This window comes from Zalophus californianus, chromosome 4, assembly GCF_009762305.2.
Source record: "Zalophus californianus isolate mZalCal1 chromosome 4, mZalCal1.pri.v2, whole genome shotgun sequence".
Classification (NCBI taxonomy): Eukaryota; Metazoa; Chordata; class Mammalia; order Carnivora; family Otariidae; genus Zalophus; species Zalophus californianus.
This window is the reverse complement of record NC_045598.1, coordinates 100,895,410-100,913,321: the sequence shown is the minus strand read 5'-3', so window position 1 is coordinate 100,913,321 and position 17,912 is coordinate 100,895,410. Positions and strand designations below refer to the sequence as shown.

The following is a 17,912-nucleotide window of genomic DNA, read 5'->3' as shown; positions in this document are numbered from 1 at the left end:
AAGTAAGATGGAAGGCTAGAGGTTCAAGGTGGGTCTAGGGCATGTGTCCCAGGACACCTCTCTGACAAGCCAAGAAGCTCAGACTTCATTTTGCAGGTGAAGGAGAGCCAAACATGGTTTGAAACAGAGTTAGACCTATGATTTAGATGCTCTTGCTGGGGAGAGGGCAGGGCAGGTGATGGGGAGACTGGGCAGGTCATTACTCCGGGCTAGGGAGTGTGAGCACAATGACTAGGGAGGTCATAGTAGAGCTACAAGGAGACTGAAGTGATATTTAGGAGGTGTTTTTTGAAGTGTTTAGTGACTGAATTAAGGTGGAGTGGCTAGCACTGGCAGAGATCTCTGTTGACACCTGTGTCTTGACTCAATGGCTGGGGAGACAGGGAGCTACTAACAAAGGTTTGGAGGACTGAAGACGATCAATTCTGAGCGCTGGGTTTGTCCAGCAGTGGATTGGAAAAAATAAACACAAAACTCTGGGAAGCAGTCAGGGCTATGGATAGCCGTTTGGTTTGTTAAATTTATTGACTGCTGTATGTCCACGTTAGGTTATGTGCTAGACTTGGAAGTCAGGATAGGACAGGTTGTATTGCTGTAAATAACAACCCCAAATCTTAAGACGAAAACCAAAGTTTATTTCTCACTCATACTACATATCAAATATGTGCTCTTCAGTGGCTTTGAGGTTCCACATTGTCATCCACATTGACCCAGACATGTTGCAGCACCCTGTAACTTCAGCATCTAGAACACGTGTCCTTCTCAGTCACCTGCGCAAGAGAAGAGACTACACAATCGTATGTGGGTCTTTTATCCCCTTAGCTGGAAATGACAGACATCCCATCTGCTTGCATTTCATTGCCAGACTTGGCTTTATGGCCCCACCCAACAGCAAGGGCTAGGAAATACAGAGGACCCAGTGTTATTTGTGGTGAGCATTACCGGCTATGCTGCCTAAGGCATCAGAATATGGGAAGTGAGTCAATCTAGGAGAGAAAGGATGGAACCAATAAGGTAGAGACTAGAGAGTGAACAGAGAGTAGTGAATGACAGAACCTTCTAGAAGTGACAGGTGATGGAGGAGGGGAGCCCAAGGAGGAGACTGAGAAGTGACATTGAAAGCGGTAAGAGCTAGGAGCCATAACATCACTCAAGCCAAGGAAGTACATAAGTCTGTGAGGAGGTCCAGCGTGGCAAATGTGGATAAAGACTGACATTAAGAGGGAGTCAAGTGAGTATTTATCCAGGATTGTTGTAGAAAACATGGTGACTCTGAGGCCACAGGCCTGAAAGTCATGTTCTGAAATGGGTTCTGAAAGTAATGTCGTTGATTCAGGTAGGGAGTCCCTCTTTATCTCACAACATTATTTAAAATGCTTAATAAATTTTCAGTGGATGCTATCTAATTGGGTAAGCCAAGACCTGTGAAAATACAGACCATGATAACTGAAATGGACCATAAGCTGTAAATGAAAAGCGATGTGGACCTATTATTCGCTAATATCCTGTGCTTGGCAATAGCAGAACTTGAGAAGTTCATCAGAAGTGCAGTTATTGCTAACTAATAATATTCCTTGGATTGAATGGGGAACTCACATTTGTGGTTTCCTACTGCCCCAGGAGAAGAGGGTGTCATTATTTCCTTTTTGTTTTTTCGCTTGAGAAAACTGAGCTAAGGAATGAAATGAATAGTCGATGATATTTTGACCATACAGCTGTTGGAGCACTTCCGGGGAAAAGGAACATGGAAGAGACATTTGTTGAGTACGCTTCGCATGTGCCAAGAGATCCCCATACATAATTTTTCTTAATCTTCATAACCATGTGGTAAAAGGGATCTCTTTTCTCCTCATTTTCTAGAAGTGGCAAAATGAAAGAGAAGGCCCCAGTTTTCAGACTCCAGGAGCTCCATTCCATTTCTGTTGGCGAAGTGGACTCTGAAAGTGGGCCCCATGTCTGCTTCTCACAGGATTGCTGTGCATTTCTCAGCCCCCATCAGTCCAAAGAGGCAGATGAAAGGTGTCACAGACCTGTGGACTGCCGCTATGCCTTCAGAGGGACTGACTTGCAGCTTTTAGCCACATGCATGAAAGAGGCTGTTTCCATCTGCTGACCTGTCAGGCTGCCCCTCTCTTGGGCTTCTTTCTTCCCTCCTTGGAGTTTCTTCAATAAAACATTTCACTCCCTTGAAAAGCATCTCCTGTGAGTGGCGTGGGGAGGGCCCAATATGGTTCCATTTAGCTCTCTAGGGATGAGAAGGAGGCATCCTCCCTTCACATAACTTTCCCAGCAAGTGGTCTCTCTGTTTCCTCTCCCTCAAAAACTATGAACAAATAAATTCTGGTTAACACAGTATCCCAGCTCACGGATCTCCTGACTCCCATTCTACATTTTCTGCTTCACCCTGCGTCTCCTGGATCCTTAGATGCCTGATTCCCAGAGAACTGAAGGGAGAATTGACTGTAGAGCCACCTTCTGGTCATGCTGTGAACTTCACCTTTCTTAGTAACAGCTTCAGGGAGGAAAGTGTTGGGGCCTTTCTCTCCACCTCCCCTTGTCCCCCTGGGAGAAGAATCAACTCTTCTCAGTGTCCCCTGAGATGCATGGATGTAACTGATCAGCCCATGTGTGAGGAATGACAAATCAGATTTTCAAATGGTAAAGAAGAGAAGGTTGTCTTCTGGCTGGACTCCCCTTTCAGCATCTTCCCTTCCCCCTCCACTGCTGGGTGCTGGGTCCTCTCCCTGGACGTGTTTTACTCTTCTGTGGCTGTTCCTTAACTTCAGAAAGTACTCACCAGAATCACCTGGAAGGTTTGAGAAAACAGAGATGGTTGGAGTCCATCCCCAGAGTTTCTGATTTGCATTTCACTGAGAATTGGCATCTCACTGAATTACCAGTGGTTCTCAAATGTGGAGGCAAATTTGAATCACTGTTTAAAAACAAAACAAACAAAACAAAACAAAACATAGTGTGGAGCCTGGGTGGTTAAGACAGTTGAGCATCCAACTCTCAATTTTGGCTCAGGTCATGATCTCAGGGTCATGCATGAGATGGAGCCCTGTGTCGTCCTGCTTGTGCTCAGCACTCAGTGGGGAATCTGCTTGAGATTCTCTCTCTCCCTCTCCCTCTGTTCCCTGCCCCCACACGCATGTATATATGTGTGTGTGTGTGTGTGTGTGTGTGTGTGTGTGTGTTTGTGTGTAGTGTGTGTGTATGTGTGTTGGAGGTGATTCCGCAGACCAGTTTATAAAAACACCTCCCTCCCCCGGGTGATTCTGGAGATCAATCAGGCTGAAAACCTCTATAAATTCAGACCAGGTCTTTAACTCTCAGAGGTTTTTAGATCCAGATAGTGGGATTTGAGAAACTTTCCCTCCTAAACTGTCTAGATCCAAAGAAATACATTCCTAAATTTAAAATTTCAGGCACATGTGCAGACTGGGGGACAGAGATGAGTATTTTATCCAAAGTCAACCTCCCCAGAATCCCTCATATTCTGCTGCCTTCTTAAGCTGGAGTGGTGATCAGCACAGAACTCTGAAGACAGTTAAATTCTAGCTTCATCCCTTAAGATTATGTGACCTGCGCCAGCTATTTAACTTTTCTAAACCTCAGTTTTCACATCTGTGGAATGGGGACAATAAGCACACCTATGATATAAAGTTATTATGAGGAATAAATGAAATAATTCCAGCCCTCACACATGGAATTCTACTAAAGACAAATACTGTATTACCGTTATGGTTTTTATCACTAGCATTCATTTTATAACCCTTTGGATTAGCCTTGGGAGAGCTAGTGAATTCTTGTCCTGACTCCAAGCCTGAGGGGCCCTCCTCTGAGTTGTAAGAGATGTAGGCTTGGTGCCTGAGAACCTTTCCAATTCCAATTTCAATTCCATAATATTTCACTGGCCTGTGATCCATCCCAACCACCATCCTTGCCAGAATATCCACCGGAATATCCACCACAATCCTCAAACTCTACCTGCCCAAACTGGACACATGATCTTGGCCCATCCCCCAGGGGATCCTTCACGTCCAAAAGGATGTGACGTTGCCCTCACATCCTTTTGGACCTCTCTCTAGGAATGGCACCCCTACTCAACTGCCCAAGCTAAAATGCTGGGAATCATTCTTGACTCCTGCCTCTTGTTCCCTGCTCACCACCACTACCAAAAAGCCAACCAATCAACCAACCAACCAACCAACCAAACAAGCAAATAATCACGTACTAGGTCCTGCCTATTCTTTTAATTCTTAAATCAATTTATGTGCATCCCCTCTGCTGCTACCCCCATTCAGGCCCTCACATCAGGACTATTTTAATAGTCTTTTACTTGTCTCTATTATTAATTCTTTTTTTCCTCTCTCTCTATCACTAATTCTTAGTTCTCTTATCCCATGTACCATATTACTACTGGAGAGACACAAATATAATCATGCTGTTCCCAGCTCAGAACTCTCCAGTGTTTTTCTATCATCTATCAGGTTGAACTGACCATGTAATACAGACACCTAAAGGCAACACAAACTCATGGCAAGGGCTGTTGGTAAAACAACATGCAATCAGCGGTTTGCACTATGACCTGCTTAGGTATATTGCTTTTTAAAACTCTGAGTAAACCAAAAAACATCTCTTGGTTGTGAAGCCCTCAGGCCACCAGTCTAAATCACTCCTCATCTACCATGTAAATTCTAATTTCTTTGTTATATCCTCAAAGTCTTTCATGATGTGGATCTCCTTACCTATTTAACCTGGCCCCAACTTCTCTCTCCTCCTGAATTACTTGTAGTTTCCTGAATGGGTCATGTGCTCTTGCACCTCGTGTTTTGGTTCATACTGTGCCTTCTACATAGAATGCTCTTCTTCTTCTTCTTCTTCTTCTTGATATCCTGGCCAAACCTAGTTTATATTTGACAGTTCAGTTCCAAGACAAGCTATACAGTTTCCCCCAGATTAAATAGTTCTCCCTCTCTTACTCCTAATCTGCTAATCTAACAATGACCATAGTGCACTGAAATTATTTATTTGCATATCCTGTTCCTCCACTAGTCTCATCAACTCCTTAAAGTTGGGGGCTGTCTTTTCATTTTAGTACCCCATCTTTCAGCATGGCATCTGGCATAGAGTCTAATGAACACACATATGGGAGAATGGCATTAACTAGCATTTCAAATGCTTTCTTCATTCCAGGCACTGACCTAAGCACTTTACATGCATTATTTGTTTAATCTCTGTATTGAGTGTACCAAAGATGAGAGGAAAGAGGCAAGTCTAGGAAGGGTCCCTGTGTAACACATGCATGGGCTGTTCCTGAGAGCTCCTTGTTCAGCTGAAAGTGATCAAAATGTTATTAAAAATGACTAGGGTTTGAGCATCAGGGATGCTCTATCCTACTATATTATAATGATTTCTTTTATTTCCTATAAGATAATGAAGTCCTTGAGGACAAATACTGCAGTTCCTGTCTCAGAATTCTCTGCACATGATATGATGCCTGGCACACAATGGGACCTGCGTAAATGTTAGATAAATGAATGAGTGGAAGGTCTCACAGATTTCTTACTACACGAGTTTGGGAAGCTCCAAAATCCTTGCTACAGGTCACTGGCAGGCTTAGTGGTTTCTCTGACTTTTTCCTTCAGAAATGTGCTGGGTATCTTGGATATATAGGTTATACATATTTGACTATAATCATATGTTGTATCTGAGATAAAGGGGAAAAGAGAAACATGGAGTTGAAAAAGATAATATAAAAGATAGAAAGGGGTGCCTGGGTGGCTCAGTTGGTTAAGCGCCCAACTCTTGGTTTAGGCTCAGGTCATGATCTCGGTCATGAGATAGAGCCTGGTGTAGGGCTCCTCACTGGGCGTGGAGCCTGCTTAGGATTCTCTCTCCCTCTGCTCCTCCTCCCCTCTAAAAAAAAAAGATGGAAAGTAAAGTAACAGATAGGAATAAGGAAATTATAAAAACACCTGCAGCTATTACTACATGATTTGTATATAAATCTTCAACACATTTCATTTGCCTTGCTAAGAAAATATTCCTGCAATTAAGCTATCTGGCCACCAGATGTCAGTAAAGTAATAACATGTTTCATCAAGATTTACCAAATCCTGGAGTTACAGACTACAGCTTTAGGCTCAGTCTCCTTCAGAGGTTTATGATTATGAACCTCCCTTGTTACACTGATGGAAAACAGACTTTATTAAAACAGATAACCCTAAGGAAACAAAGTAAGAACCAAAACACATAATACTTTTCAAGGAAACATCAAAGTATCCAGATTCTTCAAACATCTAAATGTATTTCTTGACTCTTGTATGATAGCTGAAATTCCTAGCTCAAAGTTCAACTGTTCTAGTCCTTTTGACAATTTCAAACATTAGCTAGAGATGCTAAGTTTGGTTCACTCCCCTATTCAAAGCATTATCAATTTCTTTCTTCCCACTTATTCCTGCCCACCCCCAACACACCCCTCACTACACACACATAGCCACCCGTCACTCAGAGTTTGCGGGAGGACCCTCTGTGCAGGACATAGTAAATGAACGCTTACTTCTATCACTGATTCTCATGTAATTCCAAGTGAGTCTCCTTTAAATATCTGTAAATTTCATCTTCTTTACATGAGGAAAATCAACTCCCTCTCGACCCTCCCCCATCCCAATCATGTTATATCAACATCTTCATGTTTTAATTTTTTTTGAAGCTATAAAAAGTGCTGTGTTTTCTTCATCAGCTCTAGTTCAAAGATTGGCTTTAGTAATCCCTGGGCAGCTGCCAGGGAGGTGGGGGCTGGGTGTTGACCTCTGAGCCAGAAATGAACTTGAATCCTTGGCCTATCTCTTCTTTCTGCCTTTGGGAAAGGTGAAGTGTGTCCTTCAGAATAGGAAAGGTTATGCTGCAGAGCAAGCAGTTCCAGAATTTCAGTGGCTTAAAACAAAAGTGTATTTCTCACTCACACTGCATGTCCAAATCAGGTTAGCAGAAAACGTCTGCTTATTCTAGCCACCCAGGGACACAGGTCAGTGGAGTCTTCTTCCTCTGCATGGAGTAAGGTGTCTCAAAGTCATCCATAGTCACCTCAGCTGATAACAAGCAGAGTTGGAGGGTCTTTTCAATTAAATCCACTGGCCCACCTCACTTTTGCCCATAGCCTATGGTCCAGAACTGATCATACGGCCATGTCTAACTTTAAGAGTGTGGGAAATTCCTAAAGAGAGGGGAATTAAGTACTGGCCAATGGTAGAAATACCTACTGACTTCTTACTACGTAAAGAACATACCTGTCCCCTTTCCAAGGAGACAACCTAGATACCTCATCAAGTTGGGCATTAAATTCAAAGTCTATGATCTCTGAACGAAGCACAGAAGTTCCTTCATCATGGTATCTTCTATTGTAATTTCTACATCAGTTCTGGAAGGGACATCTTTTGATCTCAAAAGCCATGAGCTAAAAAGACAAGTGATCTGCCCTGACACCACCCCCCTAATTCACAATGATAAAATAGGGAGGCACAGGATGACCACAATAAAAGCTCCTATTCAGAAAGAGGAGGAATAGAGACACGTAGCAGATACTGGGGGGCAGAAGTTCTGAATCCTGCTGGGTTAACCTTTTGAGGCCCCCTTCCTTGGAGTAGAAGTGTACTCTGACTAATCTCTTCAGGTTGAAAGTGCTCCCTCGTCCATTTTTCTCCATTGCTGCTATATCTACCCTCAGAGCTTCTTCCTTTTCTTTTATCTTTTTTGACTACATCCAAAATAGGCATTAGAAGACATGATGTCTTAGGGGACCAAGAATTTTTCCCAGTCCACTTCCTGCTGTAGATGATTAGAGGGCCAAGTCTTAAGAGTCATCCTCTCTTAGTGTGATTCCTTGGTGTACAACTCTCTCAAAACTCACTAAATCGAGACTCCCCATGGATTGGATTTTGGTCAGCTTTATGTGCCACTAACCACATCCTCCCCTAGTTGCTTTCTCATCCGCGTATCTGTCTCTGGACTTAATTCAAGTACATGCCACACCTTTATTTTCTTTCTTTGAGCACCTTTATCCATTTAAAAGGATTCACTGAGCACCTGCCCTTCATTGGATCTTCACTGCAAGACACCTCACTCCACTGAGAGGTTTTAACAACTGTGAGCAATGACTCTACCCCCAATGTGATCCTCCCTGAGAGGCTGAGATTTCAGTAGCCTTTGTTGCTCTCAACAAAGGATTTCTCCTTCTTACCTTTTTAGTTAAGAACTGAGAAGCAGTTGACTTTGCAACCCCACTAGTCCCTGAATTTTTGAATCCTCTCTGTTCTCTTTCATTTCTTGCTTGCAAATCAGCCAATTCTTTTCTGCGTGCATCTCTTTCTTAGAGTACCTTGCCAAATAGAGCCTACTGAAACTAGCGCACACCACAGCCTTCTGTTTTCCAACCTCTTCTCATGGATCTCTACATTAATTAGGTGCATAACTGAGGGTGACAGCTTTATCAGATGTTTTCCCATTAAACAGCATGGACTGTCAACTTTCCAGCCTCCAATGTTAGTTTTCTCACCACCTACCACCTGGCCTCTAAGCCAATGTCACACACTTTTGGGTCACGTTGGGTTTTTTGTTTGCTTGTTTTTGTTGTTGTTGTTACAATAGTACCCTTCCTCCAGCTTCCATATCTGCATCAGTCAGAAGGGTCCAGGCTATACTTTGGCACGCAACAACCCTAGAACTTCAGCAGTTCAGAACAACAGAAGTCTGTTGGTCACTCTCACTGGATGTTCAACAAATTGACAGGAGAGCTCAGCTCATTGTAATCCCCCAGGAACCCAGGCTGATGGAGGCTCTGTCACCACACTCCCAACACAAGAGGGTCTCATGCTGCCAATTAAAGGCTGCAGCCTAGAAGAAATCCACATCACTTTCCCACTTGTTGGGACAGGACTCATTGGATAGGACTAAGCATGTGGCCAAACTATGTTCAAAAAGTCATAGCCTTTATCCATTTAGTGGTTTTTGTTTTTTGTGGGTTTTTTTTGTTTTTACTTTCTTTTTTTTTATGTTTGCACAACTGACTTTTTAAAAATTTCTTATTGTTCTGTTAATCACCATACGTTACATCATTAGTTTTTGATGTAGTGTTCCATGATTCATTGTTTGTGCATAACACCCAGTGCTCCACGCAGAATGTGCCCTCTTTAATACCCATCACCAGGCTAACCCATCCCCCCACTGCCCTCCCCTCTAGAACTCTCAGTTTGTTTTTCAGAGTCCATCGTCTCTCATGGTTCGTCTCCCCCTCCGATTTCCCCCCTTCATTCTTCCCCTCCTGCTATCTTCTTTTTCTTTTTTTTTTTCAACATATAATGTATTATTTGTTTCAGAGGTACAGGTCTGTGATTCAACAGTCTTGCACAATTCACAGCACTCACCATAGCACATACCCTCCCCAATGTCTATCACCCAGCCACCTCATCCCTCCCACCCCCCACCACTCCAGCAAGCCTCAGTTTGTTTCCTGAGATTAAGAATTCCTCATATCAGTGAGGTCATGTGATACATGTCTTTCTCTGATTGACTTATTTTGCTCAGCATAACATCCTCCGGGTCTATCCACATCGTTGCAAATGGCAAGATTTCATTCCTTTTGATGGCTGCATAATATTCCATTATATATATATATATATATACCACATCTTCTTTATCCATTCATCTGTCAATGGACATCTTGGCTCTTTCCACAGTTTGGCTACTGTGGACATTGCTGCTATAAATATCGGCATGCATGTACCCCTTCAGATCCCTACAATTGTATCTTTGGGGTAAATACCGAGTAGTGCAGTTGCTAGATGATATGGTAGCTCTATTTTCAACTTTTTGAGGAACCTCCGTACTGTTTTCCAGAGGGGTTGCACCAGCTTGCATTCCCACTAACAGTATAGGAGGGTTGCCCTTTCTCCTCATCCCTGCCAACATCTTGTTGTTTCCTGACTTGTATGGTACTGGCACAAAAACAGACACATAGATCAATGGAACAGAACAGAGAGCCCAGAAATGAACCCTCAACTCTATGGTCAACTAATCTTTGACAAAGCAGGAAAGAATGTCCAGTGGAAAAAAGACAGTCTCTTCAACAAATAGTGTTGGGAAAATTGGACAGCCACATGCAGAAGAATGAAACTGGACCATTTCCTTACACCACACACAAAAATAGACTCCAAATGGTTGAAAGACCTCAATGTGAGACAGGAGTCCATCAACATCCTAAAGGAGAACACAGGCAGCAACCTCTTCGACCTCAGCTGCAGCAACTTCTTCCTAGAAACATCGCCAAAGGCAAGGGAAGCAAGGGCAAAAATGAACTATTGGGACTTCATCAAGATAAAAAGCTTTTGCACAGCAAAAGAAACAGTCCACAAAACCAAAAGACAACCATCAGAATGGGAGAAGATATTTGCAAATGACATATCAGATAAAGGGCTAGTATCCAAAATCTCTAAAGAACTTATCAAACTCAACACCCAAAGAACAAATGATCCAATCAAGAAATGGGCAGAAGACATGAGCAGACATTTTTCCAAAGAAGATATCCAAATGGCCAACAGACACATGAAAAAGTGCTCAACATCGCTCGGCATCAGGGAAATCCAAATCAAAACCTTAATGAGATACCACCTCACACCAGTCAGAATGGCTAAAATTAACAAGTCAGGAAATGACAGATGTTGGCGGGGATGTGGAGAAAGGGGAACCCTCTTACACTGTTGGTGGGAATGCAAGCCTGTGCAACCCCTCTGGAAAACAGTATGGAGGTTCCTCAAACAGTTGAAAATAGAGCTACCCTATGATCCAGCAATTGCACTACTGGGTATTTACCACAAAGATACAAATGTAGGGATCCGAAGGGGTACGTGCACCCCAATGTTTATAGCAGCAATGTCCACAATAGCCAAACTGTGGAAAGAGCCAAGATGTCCATTGACAGATGGATGGATAAAGAAGAGGTGGTATGCATATACAATGGAATATTATGCAGCCATTAAAAGGAATGAAATCTTGCCATTTGCAATGACGTGGATGGAACTGGAGGGTATTATGCTGAATGAAATAAGTCAATCAGAGAAAGACATGTATCATATGACCTCACTGATATGAGGAATTCTTAATCTTGTTTTTACTTTCTTACCTCCATATACACAAAGCAGGCCACTGACGATAGTGCCTGTCCTACTACATACCTTCTCTAGGCACTTTAGTTTATTGTTTCTGAAAAAAGCAAAGTGATACGATCTATTTGGGTTTGAGAGAGATTCCTCTGAGTTTAGTAAAGAGCAGGGATTGGAGGCTTAATAGGGAATGGGTCAAAGGATGGAGGCAAGGAGGCCAGCTAAGAAACTGCTGTAGTAGTCCAGATGAGAGATAGATAAGGAACCCGAATCAGTAGATTTGAGTTTATGAGGATCAGTCAAGATCGAGACAGTAGGGGCACCTGGGTGGTTCAGTCGGTTGGGCTTCTGCCTTCAGCTCAGGTCATGATCCCAGGGTCCTGGGATCGAGCTCCATGTCAGGCTCCCTGTTCGGCGGGGAGTCTGCTTCCCCCTCTCCCTACTGCTCCCCCTGCTTGCATTCTCTGTCTCTCACTCCCTCTGTCTCTCTCTCTCTCTCTCTCTTTCTCTGTCAAGTAAATAAATAAATAAAATCTTAGGAGAAAAAGAGATTGAGTAAATAGTAAATAGAACAGGAAAAGCCCAACTCATTAAAATAAATACATCTGTGGGCTGACAGAACATGTTGATATTATTCAGCAATGGTAAGGACATCATACTCTGAGTGGCGCTCAAGCTCAACTGGAACCACCAAGCCAGAAAAAAGCAGCTTGCCATACCTCTAAGACTATGGAGGGAATGTTTTAGAACTTGAAGGAGAACAGCCCACAACTGAATTCTTTCCTCAACTTCCTCCAGTGAGCCTTGCTAATTGAGTTCTCAAGTAAACAAATAGCTTGCAGGGCACCTGGGTGGCTCAGTCAGTTAAGCGACTGCTTTCAGCTGAGGTCATGATCCCGGGGTCCAGGGATGGAGTCCTGCATTGCTTCTCCCTCTGCCTGCTGCCCCCCGTCACGGCTTGTGCTCTCTCGTGCTCTCTCTCTCTGACAAATAAATAAAATCTTAAAAATAAAAAAAAATACATAAACAAATAGCTTGCAACCTCAGATCTCTAAACCTTGCAGCTCTTCACAGCTGTGATTTCTACCCTAAATTTTCAGAAACAGATGCTGGGGCATATTTTTCTCTCTTCTCGTTCTTACACTGTGGTTATTTCATTTTCCTCTCTTCTGGTCTCCTTTTGGGGTTGATGAAAACTCTGAGTTGGGAAAGGAGGCCCTTTCCAGTTTCCTACCCAAATTCCTCTTTTGTCAAGTTCCTCAGTTTCCTGTGAAAGAGTTACTGCCACAGAATCTTCAGACTTCGTCGTTACTAGGTTTGGTTTTGGTTAATGTCTGTTAATGATCTGGAGGGAGGTGATAACTGCATATTAATGAGGTTCACAAAGGAGCCAAATTGAAAGCTGTTGCGAACTCCAGTGGTGGCAGCCATAAACTAGAACCCCGGAGAGAACTGACTGACAAATGGGGACAATACATGTGGTGAAACCAGCACATGTGATGCGGACTCTTCAGGGGAAAGATGAAGTTTAGGCATTTTTCTTAGAAGGAGAATGAAACAGTGTGGAAAGCAGCAGTCAATAGAAGGTCTCCGGGATGAAATGAAAAAATGAACATCCAGGTTGTAAAAACCTCAGTGTCACCGGGAGAGCAAGTCGAGAAGGATGTGGTGATCCCATTGATCACTACCTTACGTCCGCCCGCTCCGTGATGGTCACGTGACCCAGGTCCGGCAAGTCAGTGATCCTAGAACATAGTTCTTGGTTCTGAGGTGGACTTGTAACTTGGCTTAGTCTAATGGGACTCATTCCTGGAATAATTTTTGTTACAGGAACTAGTGAGAAAATTAGAAGCTTTCTTCCGGCAAAGACTGCAGGTTATACACCTACAAGTTATGCAGGTAGTGACTGAAGCCACACAGAAAGAAACAGAGCTGACAGGGAAGCTGGGGGGAGGGGAGGCAGGGAGACAGAGAGAGAGAGAATATGAGCCCTCTGAAACCAGACATGCCTGAAGCCATAACCCCTTGAACTGTTCAGTTATTTGTATTCACAAATTCTTTCTTGAACAGAAGCCGGTTTCAATTGGCTTCTTCATTTGGAAGTAAAAGGGTACTTATTAACCCAGGATAGGTTTTTCAAACATATTGTCCTTTCTTTTATATCCATTACTTTCTAGCCATATTGGATGACTCTAATTTCCAGAGTGTATTGGAAAAGTTATTCTTCTGAGGACTTGCTTAGGCAGTCTCCTCTTGTAATGGAATAACACCCTTCCTGCTATATTTACTTGGAGAAGCCCTCCCAACCTCATGGTCCAACTTGGACCATCTCTTTTTGGACATCCCTCCTGAACGTTCAGTGGAATGTCATCTTTCCTTTCTTTGCCTTACCATATGATGAACTTTGAGAAGGAAGAACAAAGTTGGAGGATTAAAATTATTTGATTTAAAGATTTACTATAAAGTTACAGTAATTCTGTCAGTCAGGATTCTCTAGAGAAACAATAGGGAGACATAGCTGTATCTATGTAGATTTATATGGAAGAGGACTGATTAATTTTATATGTATATATGTAATTTATAATTTTATATTTATAAATTTATCATTTCTGTAATTTATATAATTTATATAGAATTTTTTAAGGAATTGGCTCCCATGATTATAGGAGCTGGCAAGGATGAAATGGTAGGGCAGGCTGGCAACTCGGCTAGTAGTTAATGTTGAGTCTTGAGGCAGAATTTCTATTGAGGAAATGTCAGTTTTGTATCTTCAGGCCTTTAAGTGATTGGATGAGACCTACTCACATTATTGTGGGTGATGTCCTTTACACAAAGCCCACTGACTGTAGCTGTTAACCACTTCTACAAAATGCCTTCACAAAAAAATCTTAAAAAAAAACAAACCAAAACCTTTGCAGCAACACCTAGATTAGAGTTTGAGTATATAACTGGGTAATACCAAAGCCTAGTCAAATTGGCACATAAAACTAGCCATCACATAATCAAGACAATGTGATATTGGCATAAAGACAAACAAATGGGTAGATGGAATAGAATAGAGTCTGGAAACAGAAGTATACACATATGGACAACTGATTTCAGCAAAAATGCTATAGCAGACAGTGGTGAAAAATAGTCTTTTATGCAGTAGATCAATTGGATATCCATATGTAAAAAGTAGACTTTGATCCCTACCTCTCACCATACAAAAAATTTAACTCAAAATGGATCATAAGCCTAAATGTAAATCCTAAAGCCATAAAATTGCTAGAAGAAATCATAGGAGAAAAGCTTTGTTACCTTGGGTTAAGTAAAGATTTCTGAGATAAAATCCCAAATGAACTATCCATAAAAGAACACATTGGTAAATTGGACTTAATCAAAATTTTAAAAGATGCTGTTAAGAGAATGAAAAGATAAGCCACAGACTGTAAGTAAATATTTGCAAAGCACACATCTGATTAATGACTTGCATCCAGTATTTAGAAAGAACTCACAAAATTCAACAATAAGAAAACAAAAAACACAATTAAAAAATGGGCCAAAGATGTTAACAGATGCATTGCCAGAGAAGATATTTAGATGGCAAATAAGCACATGAAAAGACGCTCAACATTGTCAGTCATTAAGGAAATTCAAGTTAAAACCACAATGAGATATTACCATATACCTATTAGGTTCGTTGAAATAAAAAGATCATACCTAGTGTTGGCAAGGATGGGGAAGAACTGGAGCTCTCCTATTGCTGGTGGGATGTCATATGGTCCAACCTGTTAGGAAGACAATTTAGGAGTTTCATAAAATGCGAAGCATATGCCTACCATGTTATATAAACATTCCATGCCTATGTACTGACCCAGAAGAAATGAAGACATTCATCTACATAAGACCTGTACATGTATGTTCATTGGCGCTTCATTTGTAATAGCCCCAAGCTGAAAACAACGCAAATGTTCATCAACAGCTGAATGGATAAACAAACTGTGGTATATCCACAGAATGGAATGCTATTTAGCAAAAAAAAAAAAAAAGAAAGAAAGAAAAAAAAGAATGAATTGTTGCTAGGTGCTACAACATAAGTGAATCTTACGCTGAATGAAAGAAGCGAAATGAAAAAAGTACATCCTATATAAGTTCAGTTACATAAAATTCTAAGAAGTGCAAACCGAAATATTGTGACAGAGAGCAGATTGGTGTTTGCCTGGGGATGCAGGGAACAGTGAGAAGGAGGGGTTACAAAGAAGTCCAAGGAAACTTTTGGGGGGCAGTGAATATGCTCATCTTAATTATGGTGCCAATTTCATGGGTATATACATATGTCAAAACCTATCTATCTGTACACTTTAAATATGTGTAGTGTATTATATGCCAATTATACCTCAGTAACAACATTAAATAAAAAGGCAGTGCAGGCTAATGACAGAGAATTTCAAACAAAAAAACTAAAGACTCCCGGGAGCCAAAGTCACATCTCTTTCGGCTCGTGTGAGTTCTTAAGTGGAATGGAATCTCAAATTTTGGTTGTGCCACTTTTAACTCCTCGGAGTCCCAGGTTTATCATTTGTCAAATGGGCAGAAGAGCTTTGTGAATTCTGCTACCTACCTCAAGGGGGTTACTGTGAGAACCAAAAACGATAATGCACGTAAAAGTGCTTTGCAAGCTACAGCGCCCTGCACAAATGTTCGCTATTGGTTTAGTTGTTACATGCCATCTGCATACTATTCTTGACCAATATACATGTGTCATGCCAGCTCAAGCCCTAATAGCCCATATATAAAGTGTGATTAATTGTACAAGTTACTCAAATAGCACTGAAACCCAGTATTCAGGGCATGACACATCCTAAATACATAACAGATTTTGGAATAAATCAGTTTCAGCCCAAACCAGAATGCAGGAAACAGACAGATGCCTTCACACATATGCCAAGCAAGTGAGACCCAGCCAAACAGGGTGGAGTCCAGGGCAAGGGAACCCAGCCAGAACGCAGGCCCTGTGGATTTCCTGCCAGGGGCTCTTACAGGGAGCAGTGACCCCTCAACATGACTGGCCTCGATGTGCTGAGAGGCTCTCGGCATTCAGAGCCAAGCTTACTTGGAAATTAACTACTTTATTCTTGGCCTATCACACGAGGCAGCCAGCATAGTGGGGCCACAGATCACTCTCTTTTTAGTTAAAGTTAAAGACGACAAAAATAGAATTAGGTAAATATTCTCGGTGTCACCCTCCTTCCGTTCTCCTCCTCAGCACTGTTATTTCACTGATCTTAAATCACAGCCGGTGCTTTCCCCCATGATTTGAATTCATTGGCAATTCATTTGCTTCCCACCTCTGACCTAGGGAGGGGGGTTGGACTCCTGGGCCTGGCTGCATAGGACACCCCTGAAAGTGGGAAAGCATTCCTTGGGTGAGCTGTGCCCAAAGGGAGCATCTGGGAAGTACAGCAGGAAGTTGGACACACAATTCGGATGGGAGGAAGGATGGTGTGCTGGAAGCACCTGTGTGTGTAGAGGGAATAAGAGCTGAGTTAGAGACTAGCAGGAAGAAGTCAGAGAACAAAGTGGCCTCAAAAGCTGGACGGCCAGTAATAAGTCTAGAAACAGATGTAAGAGCCTTCTCACCAACAAATGTCTCAGATAAGGCTGGACCCCTATTCACGGGTCCCCATGCACCTTACTGGCTGGGGCTCATTTCCTAAGGGATTGAGTGTACCAGTCACCAGGGCCCCTAGAAGCTCTGCGGCCCAGGCCTCTCTGGCTGGGGATCTCCTTATCCAACCCTTAGGCTGGGAGCGGTGGGTAGGCAGCTTGCGGAAATTCATGGGTATCTTTACAAACTCTAGGAAGAGATATCATTGTAGCAATTGCTGCGTCTTGAAGAAATAGAACTTGGCCCCGGGGATCCCCTCTGTGATGGGAAATACATCTCTCTGTCTTTCCAAATATTAATCCTGGCTCAGCTGAGCAACACAGAGAGCTTGGCATGCCAGAGTCTTGCCCCAAGCAGATTTCGCTCTCAGGTAGTCCTAAAACCCAGTGAAGGGGTTCCTGGTAGGACTTGTCTTTTCCATCAGGAGAGTGATGGTTTGAGGGAGAGGGAGAAGGAGCAAAGCAAAACCCAAAACTCCTCCATAGGTGCTTTGGAGTTCATCATTAAGGACTTATTTATTAGTGTTATATTTGCTGTCCTTCTGAAAACTTCTTCTGGGATATTTCTGAGAGGAGTGAGCCACCCAACCCCAGACGCCTCAGGTTACATTCACTATGGTTAGGGGGACCCACTGTAAGTCTGAGTCACCAGAGCCCCCGTCCTGAAGGAGAGGGAACTCCTATGGGGGACAAAGGACCTAGAAAGCAGAGGGGACAGGGAAGCCAGCAGGCAAGAGTCAAAGACCAATCCCACTTACGTTACCTTTTGGCTCAGGGTCGGTGGTCTAGTGTCTGCCTTCGTTGATTGGAAGCTATTCTTGTTTGGTAAATGCGGTATCATTAAACTTCAGATAAAGGAGCACAGAGAAGGATCCTCACAGCCAGATAGGAGACACATTGTGTGATCACTGTGAAAGGGACAGATTGCAGGCTTTGGCAGTCAGCACTGCTTCCCTGGCTAAGGCACCACTGACAGGGCTCCGAAAGGGCCTACCCATCCTCAGCCAACCCCGGAGCACCTCCCCTGTCAACAAACACCACTCCCCGTGTTTCCACGGCACCTCGAGCAAAGCCAGCCCGTCCTTGCGGGGGGGGCGGGGG

The 17,912-nt window shown here is 42.8% G+C and overlaps 1 long non-coding RNA gene across 1 annotated transcript; it reads right to left on the bottom strand.

Moving 5' to 3' along the window:
• Positions 1 to 2,689: 2,689 nt before the first annotated feature.
• LOC113916727 lies at positions 2,690 to 17,682 on the bottom strand. Its single transcript, XR_003518008.1, has 3 exons — positions 17,575 to 17,682; positions 14,865 to 14,932; positions 2,690 to 2,806 (listed from the first exon to the last, which is right to left on the bottom strand). It is a non-coding gene; the product is annotated as an uncharacterized LOC113916727 (long non-coding RNA).
• Between the last annotated feature and the right edge of the window lie 230 nt (positions 17,683 to 17,912).